This window comes from Pteropus medius, unplaced genomic scaffold (genome assembly GCF_902729225.1).
Source record: "Pteropus medius unplaced genomic scaffold, Ma_sr-lr_union100, whole genome shotgun sequence".
Classification (NCBI taxonomy): domain Eukaryota; kingdom Metazoa; phylum Chordata; class Mammalia; order Chiroptera; family Pteropodidae; genus Pteropus; species Pteropus medius.
The window spans coordinates 4206763-4215707 of record NW_024344240.1 but is presented as its reverse complement, the minus strand read 5'-3'; the positions used below and the strand labels follow the sequence as shown (position 1 = coordinate 4215707).

At 32.0% G+C, this 8945-nt stretch overlaps 1 pseudogene; it reads left to right on the top strand.

Annotated features, from left to right (window-relative positions):
• Window positions 1-8144: 8144 nt before the first annotated feature.
• On the top strand, window positions 8145-8263 carry LOC120607482 (uncharacterized; annotated as a pseudogene).
• Window positions 8264-8945: the final 682 nt, after the last annotated feature.

Below are 8945 nucleotides of genomic sequence, written 5' to 3'. Positions count from 1 at the left end.
GTGACAAGAAAACCACACCACCAATAACAGAGGGAAAATATGGTTTGTAGCTAAGCCATGGGCCACTAGGTTCTGATGCATTATAACAAGGAAAGCTCACATCAATGGGAATTCACTCACAGTTCCCTAAGTTCTTTCTTAGCTATTACAGGTGACCTTTGAAGGACATGGGTTTCAACTGTACTGGTCCACTCTTACATGGATTTTTTTCCCAACAAATATACAGTCAGCCTTCTCTGTCCCTGAGTTTCACATCCATAGATTCAACCAAATGTGGATCAAAAACAGTATTTTTGATCCACAATTGGAAATCTGTGGATGGGGAGGGTGGACTGTATGCATTGTTCTAGACCATTTTACTTAAAGGACTTGAACATCTATGGATTTTGATATTTGCAGGTTGGTGGGAGGTTCTGGAACCAATCCCTGGTGGATACTGGGGGACAACTTAAGTTTGGGGAGAGTCAAAGCTATATGCGGATTTTGGACTGAACAGGGATCAGCACCCTAACTCCTGCTTTGTTCAAGGGTCAACTGAACAAACTGCCTTTCCACAATGCTTTCTTATAAAAATTTGAAACTGTTTAAATGAGTCTGTTTCATGTGTTGGTTAATTTGATTTTCATTTTTCTTGGGTGGAGCCTCCACTATGTAATGAGGCCTCTATTATGGTCTGAATTTCAACTGGCTTTATTGCTCTGGGCACATTATTAACTTTTCTAAGCCTTTATTTTTAAGTAAAGATAATAATCATTCCTTTTGTGATGATAAAATGGCATATATTTGTACATTGCTTAGTATTAATCCTTGAAATTGGTAGATTAGGCATTATCATTATTTTCCTTGTTCTATTCTAAATAAAGACTGTATTTTCATATTTTTCTTTCATGATTTAATTGTTGCACTATCTTCCTAGATGTGTATCTAACCCTGGAAGCTACATTAGACATTTAAAAAAATTGTTTATATACATATTTAATAGAAACACTTTAACAGTCCCTGTAGTATCAACCCTGCACTTGATCATGGTGTACGATCCTTCTAATACATTGTCGAATTTGGTTTGTTAGTATTTTGTTGAGGATTTTTGCATTTATGTTCATCAGGAATATCGGCCTGTAATTTTCTTTTTTTGTGGATGTCCTTGTTTAGTTTTGGTATCAAAAATGAATTTGGGAGCATTCCCTTCTCTTCATTTTTTCAGAAGGATTTGAGAAGGTTATATATTAAATATTCTTTGAACATTTGGTAGAGTTCACTAGTAAAGCTGTTTCTCCAAAACTTTAATTTGTTGGGAGTTTTTTGAGTACTGATTCAATCTTACTTATAATTAGTCTGTTCAGATTTTCTGTTTCTTCATGATTTAGTTTCAGAAGATTGTATGTTTCTAGAAATTTATCCATTTTTTCTAGTTTCTTCAATTCGTTGGCATATAATCATTCTTAGTAATCTTGTATGATCCTTTGTATTTCTTTGATATCACTTGTAATTTCTCTTTGTTCATTTCTGATTGTATTTATTTGAGCCCTCTCTTTTGTCTTAGTGAGTCTAGTTAAAGTTTATGAATTTTGTTTATCTTTTCAAAAAGAACCAGCTCTTAATTCCATTGATCTTTTCTGTAGTCTTTTTAATCTCTATATCATTTATTTTCACTCTGATCTTTATTTTTTCCTTACTTCTACCATTAGGCTTGTTTGTTCTTTTTCTAGTTCCTCTAGGTTTAAAGTTAGATTGTTATTTGTCATTTTTATTGTTTCTTGAAGTAGGCCTCTATTACTTTAAATTTCCCTTTCAGAATTGCTTTTGTTGCATCCACAGATTCTGATATATTGTACTTCTATTTTTATTTGTCTTAATATATTTTTGATTTCTCTAATTTCTTCATTGACTCATTGGTTATAGTAGCAATATCCACACATTTGTAATTTTTTTTTTTCAGATTTCTTCTTGTAATTGATTTCTAGTTTCTGTTATTGTGATTACAATAGATGCTTGATATGATTTCGGTTTTCTAAAATTATTGTGACTTGTTTTGTGGCCTAGTATATGATCTATCCTAGAGAATGTTCTGTGTGCACCTGAGAAGAATGTGTATTTTGCACTTTTGGATAGAACATTCTTTGTATCTATTAAGTTCATCTGGTCTAATGTGCCATTTAAGGCCAATGTTTTCTCATTGATTTTCTGTCTGGATGATCCATTGATATAAGTGGAGTATTAAAGTTTCTTACCATTATGGTATATTGCTGTTGACTTTTCTCTTTTTGTCAATTAATATTTGCTTTATATATATAGTGCTCCTATATTTGGTGCATAAATATTTACAAATGTTATATCTTATTTTAGATTAATCATTTTATCATTATGTAATGCCCATCTTTGTCTGTTATTATAGTTTATATTTAAGGTTTAGCATCTGTTTTGTCTGATATAACTATAGCTACTCCAGCTTTCTTTTGGTTTTTATATTCATGAAACAATTTTTTATCCCCTCACTTTTATTCTGTCTGTGCCCTTAAATCTGAGTTGAGTCTCTTGTATGCAGCATATAGATGGTTCTTGTTTTTTATCTATTCAGCTACTTTTTGTCTTTTGATTGGAAAATTTAGTCCTTTTACGTTTAATGTAATTATTGATAGGTAAGTACTTGTTGTCATAATATTAACTGTTTTCTGGCTGTTTTGTAGTTTCTGTCTATTCCTTTCTTCTTCTCTTGACTTCATCTCTTGTGGTTTAATGACTTTCTGCAATGTTATGCTTAGTTTCCTTTCTCATTATCTTTTGTATATCTATTATAGGTTTTCAGTTTAGGGTTACCATAAGGCTCACATATAAGAGTCCATATATATAAAAGAGTCTATTTTAAGTTGATAGCACACTATGTTTGAATGCATTCTAAAACTGCATTTTTACTCCATCCCCCAACATTTTATGCTTTTGATGTCAAAGTTTATACCTTTTTACTTTGTGAACCCTTTAATTAATTATTGTAATTATATTTATTTTTACTATTTTTATCTTTTAACGTTCATACTAGCCTTATAAGTGACTAATCCACTTTACTATATATTTAACTTTACCTGTGACATTTTTATTCTTATATGTTTTCTCGTTACTAATTAGTGGTATTTTTTTAGCTTAAAAAAGTCCCTTTAACATTTCCTGTAAGGCTTGCTTAGTGATGAATTCCTTTAGCTTTGCTTGTCTGTAAAACTCTACCTCATGCTTTCAATTCTGAATCATAACTTTGCTGGGTAGAGTATTCTTGGTTGGAAGTTTATTTTTCTTTTCCTTTCAGCGCCGTGTGTGTGTGTGTGTGTGTGTGTGTGTACACACACATATTTCTGTTTATATCTAAGACTGGCCCTTGGATTTGGCCTCAATCACCTGCTTTTTTCTTGCTAACTTCTTCTCCTTGAGGTCTAAAGCTTATTTTTATCTCATCTTGTTCCAAAATTGGAAGGGTTTTCCCTCACACTTATATCAGCATCCTTCAGATTGACAGTATTATCACAAACAGGTGACCTTCACTCCTTTTAGACCATACCCTTTGTAAATAAATATGTCCCTGACTACAGCCATACTTCTTTAGCCGTTGTGATTTTTGTCATGGATATTTAGAGAAGGAGCCAGCTATACAACTGAGTTAATCACCCTAGACTTGGCCTCTTATTTACTTCATTTCTTTCTTTTTCCATTTCAGAATACTTTGTGGTTTTACATATTTTTAGATAAATTTAAATATTTTAAAAACAACCACCAAATACAGATTCACAGGGCCATTGAGCAAAGAACCACAGAGAAAATTGTTTCCTCCATTTTACAAGTTCATAGCAAGTCGGGTTCAGTTTGACTGATGGAAAAATGTTGTTTTTATACATGGAAACAGCCACTCTCTTTATGAATAAATACATGATCTGAAATTCTTTCTCTCTATTCTGCTCTCTACTGACCACATTGAAACTTTCTGAACAGGCTGAAGGAAATGAGAAAAAAAGCTGGTGGGAACTGCCACACCCTGAAAGGGTCTTTTATTGAAACATTTTCAGTTTATCTAAGGGACACACAGACAATCATAATTTCCAATTTCTGGAACCCTTTACATTTTGATCTGATTCTATAATCAATAGGATTAAATGATTTCTTTTATATTGGAGCATATTTATGATGATTGCTCCTCAAGACTTCTCTTCCCACAACACAAGGAGTTGACTAGGATTTAGAAGACTCCTGAACAGGGTTGTTAGGATTAGGCACCAGTTAGCTAGCAGATCTCCCCAGTTTATAAAGGCCATGTAAGTTGTTAAAATATGTAGTGTTTTTTTTCTGCCCTAAATACCATTCTATTTCTGTTATAAATATACCTTAACTATTAAGCAGTCTTCCAAAGATTTTACAAAATTGAAATTTGTATTTATCCATGTAAGAATCTATTTGACTCAGCATAATTAATGCTTCTTTTAAACCCATGTGAAATTGAGGTACACAGTCATATGTTATATATATCAAGAGGACCTTTGCTTTTTTACAGATAAATGTTTTCAAATTTTGGGGGTAGATACCCTAAAGAAGGTTGCTGGGTCATGTGGTAATTCTATTCTTAATTTTTTGAGAATAAGGAATTTTTTTTTAAATATTAGCGAAATTATTTACATGACTGAAACAATGTAATAATACAAATTGATGTTCTTTAGAACACATTTTCTTATAAATGTTGACATTTTATATGCAGAAAATTTTCATTATAAATAATTCTGATACACCAACTACCAGAAGAAGAGAAGAGAATTGCGTTCCTAAGAGAACATGTTTCTTGTGATGGAGTAGGTATCTTATAAAAGCTAAATAAATAACAAGTAACATCTTATATTTACCTTGCTGCAGGTAAATAAATAAAGTGACAGAGAAATAAATTATTTTCCTGCTGCTAAGCACAGAATCAACCTTCTTTAATAAGGTGATGAAGTACAGAGCAATACTTTATCTGCTCTTCGACTTTAGTATGGCAGAATCACATCTCAAGGGAAGTCAGCTTTCAACTTCAGAATTACAAAAAACATAACATCAATGCCTGTGTTTTAATTTATATATTCACTTCACAGTTATTCCTTTAATTACTACTTAAATATTGTTTGTCCTAAAGAATGTTTTAGGATCAAATTATAAGGTTTATGACCAAATTGTCGAAATTTAAAGATATGTTATTTTAAAGCTACAGCACATTCTCATTATTTATATCTGTGCAAGATTAGTAGGTTTTATTTATTTTTAAAATTTTGCACAAAGCCACAATTTAAAAACTAAAATGCTTTTTCTTTAATTGTTATTTTTTCACATTGTTTTACTTGCCTGTGTTTTTCACTGTTATTTAATGTGTTTTAAAATATTTTTTATTGTGGTAAAACCTATGTAACATAAAATTTACCATTTAAACCAGTGTATCATTCAGTGGCATTAAGTACATTCATATTGTTCTGCAACCAGAACCATCATTCTCCTCCCCAATTTTTTCATCTTCTCAAACTGAAACTCCATACCCATTAAATAATAACTCTTCCAAGTCTCTGGCAACCATTATTCTACTCTCTCTATGAATTTGACTAATCTAGGTACCTCATATAAATGGAATCATAAAATATTTTTTTCTTTCATGATTGACTTATTTCTCTATCATAATGAGTGAATGTCAAGGATCTTTCATGTAACATGTTTCAGAATTTTCTTTTTTTCTAAGGCTGAATAACGTTCCATTGCATGTATGTGCCATATATGTTTATTTATTCATTTGTCAATGACACTTGGGTCACTCCATCTTTTGGCTATTGTGAATAATGTTGATATGAACATGGGTGTGCAAATATCTATGTGAATTCATGTTTTCAATCCTTTTGAGTATATATTCGGAAGCAGAATTTCTAGATTATAGTATCATTTTGAGTTTAATTTTCCCAGGTTAATTGATATATAATTGACATATAGCATTGTATAAGTTTAAGGTATACAATGTGTTGATTTGAAACATTTATATATTGCAATATTATTACCATCATAGTATCAGCAAACACCTTCATCACATCATATCCTTATAATTTTTTTATATATGATGAGAACATTTAAGATTTACTCTCTTAGCAAGTTTAAAGTATATAATACAGTATTGTTAACTACAGAAGTCCTCTCATATCTGTAGGGGTTACATCCCAAGACACGCAGTGGATGCCTGAAACCACAGATAGTATCATATCCTCTATGCACTATGTTTTTTTCCTTTAGTACATACCTGTGATAAAGTTTAATTTATAAATTAGGCACAGCAAAAGATTAAAAAGCTAATAAATAAATAGAACAATTATAACAATATACCATAATAAAAGTTATGTAAATGTGGTATCTCTTTCTCAAAATATCTTATTTTACCATGCTCACTCTTCTTCTGGTGATGACGTGAGATTACGCAATGCCTGTGTGATGAGACGAAATGAGGTGAATGATATAGACATTGTGACATAGCATTAGGCTATGCTAGAGGTTAGTTGAACACAAGTTATGAGATACCGTAACAGTCAATCTAATAACCAAGTACTGCTACTAGGTGACTAATGAGCAGGTAGCATATACAGCATGAATACTCTAGAGGAAGTGGGAGTTCCTGTCCCAGGGAGGATGGATAGGCAAGGTGTGAGATTTCATTACCTTACTCAAAATGGTGCACAATTTAAAACTTATGAATTGTTTATTTCTGGAATTTTTTTATTTAATATTATCAGATCATGGTTAATAACAGGTAACTGAAATTACAGAAAGCGAAACTGGGGTTGGGGGGATTATTGTATAATCTTCATGCTGTACATTAGATTTCCAGAATTTTTTCATTTAATAACTTGAAATTTGACCCCTTTGACCATCACCTCCCCATTTTCCTCACCCTCTGTCTCCTGGCAACCACAACTCTACTCTGTTTCTATGGATCTGGCTCTTTTAGATTCCATATATAAGTGATATCATACAATATTTGTCTTTCCCTCACTGACTTATTTCACTTAACATAATGCCCTCCTGGTCCATCCGTGCTCTTGCAGATGCAGGATTTCCTTTTTTTAAGACTGACTACTATATATGTGTATGTATGCATCTCACATTTTCTTTATCCATTTATCTATTGGTGAACATTTAGGTTGTTTTCATACCTTGGCTGTTATAAAGAATGCTGCAATGAGCTTGAGAGTACAGATGTCACTTTGAGACCCTGCTTTTATTCATTTTGGATGTATACCCAGAAATGGGATCGATGAGTCATATGTTAGTGTTATTTTTCAATTTTTATGAACATTTTTATACTGTTTTCCATAGTGGTTACACCATTCACATTCCCACCAAAAGTACACAAGGGTTCTCTTTTTTTACAACTTCACCAGCACTTGTTATCTCTTGTCTTTTTCGGTGATAAGCCTTTCTAACAGATGTGAGGTAATATCTCACTGTAGTTTTGATTTGCATTTCCCTGATAATTGGTGATGTCAATCAACTCTTCTTGTAAATAGACATTGGAAAAATATCTATTCAGTTCCTTTATCCATTTTTAAATTGGATTGTTTTTTGCTATTGAGTTGTATATGTTCTTTATATATTTTTTTGATATTAACTTCCTAGAGATATATGATATAAAATATTTTCTCCCATTCCATAGGTTGCCTTTAGTTGCTTGTGCTTTTAGTGTCATATCCCAAAACTCAGCATCTAGACCAATGTCAAAGAGCTTTTTTTCCCTATGTGTTCTTCTAGGAATTTTACAATTCAGATTTTACATTTAAATCTTCAATTAATTTCAGACTAATTTTGTGAGTAGGTAAGATAGGGGTCCAATTTCATTTTTCTGCATATGATTTTTCTGATTTTTCCAACACCATTTAATAAGAACACTATTCTCTCTCCAATGTGTATCTACCTCTTCTGTCAAATATTAGTTAACCATATATGTGAGGGTTTTATTTCTGGGCTCTTGGTTCTGTTCCATTTGTCTATGTGTTTATTTTATGCTAGTGCCATATTGTTTTGATTCTAACAGTTTTGTAGTACAACTTGATAGCAGGAAGTGTGATGCCTTCATGTTTCCTCTGCTAAAAGAGATAAAATGGACAAGTATTGTCTATGGCCATGCTACCCTTAACAAACCTGATCTCATCTGATCTCAGAAGCTAAGCAGGGTTGGGCCTGGTTAGTACTTGGATCAGAGACCACTTAGGAAGACCAGGTACTGTAGGCATAAATTTTTTTAAAAAAAAGAACGGATTGTAAGCTGACAAAGTCCTTGCAATCTGTGAGGTCAACCAAAGGTTGCCTCTCCTAAAAAAAAAAAAAAAAAAAAAAAGGACAAGTATTCATATCAGTGCAGTGTGAACCTTAAGGAACAATGAGAATTTTTGTCTTTTGCCATAGGCCATAAATTTACTGTAACTACCATTATAAAATTATGGTTTTAGATACTTAATTGAGCTACTAGTTTCTGTTTTACTTTACAAGGAGGTATTAGATTTTTTCCTCTGAAAGCTTAGCAATGTAAACCAATCTGCCTTGTCGTACCTCCTAATTTGTTTCCACACTTTGACCTAGAATTCTCCAATAGATAACACCTATTGTAAAAAGCTGGGATTAATGTTTAAGAAAAGTTTTCAATTACTGTTGAGATGATATAAAACACAATAAAATGTAAAATGAAAAATAAGTTTTGATTGCATTGAATCTATAGTTGGCTTTGGGTAGTATAGACATTTTAACAATGTTAGGTCTTCTGTTTCATGAGTAGGGGATCTTTTTCCATTTATTTGTGTCTTCTTCAATTTCTTTATGTTTAATTTTTTAAGAATTGCTATACTGTTTTCCATAGCAGTTGTTCCATCTTATATTCCCACCAGTAATTTCTCCCTATCCTCTCTAAGACTTTTCTT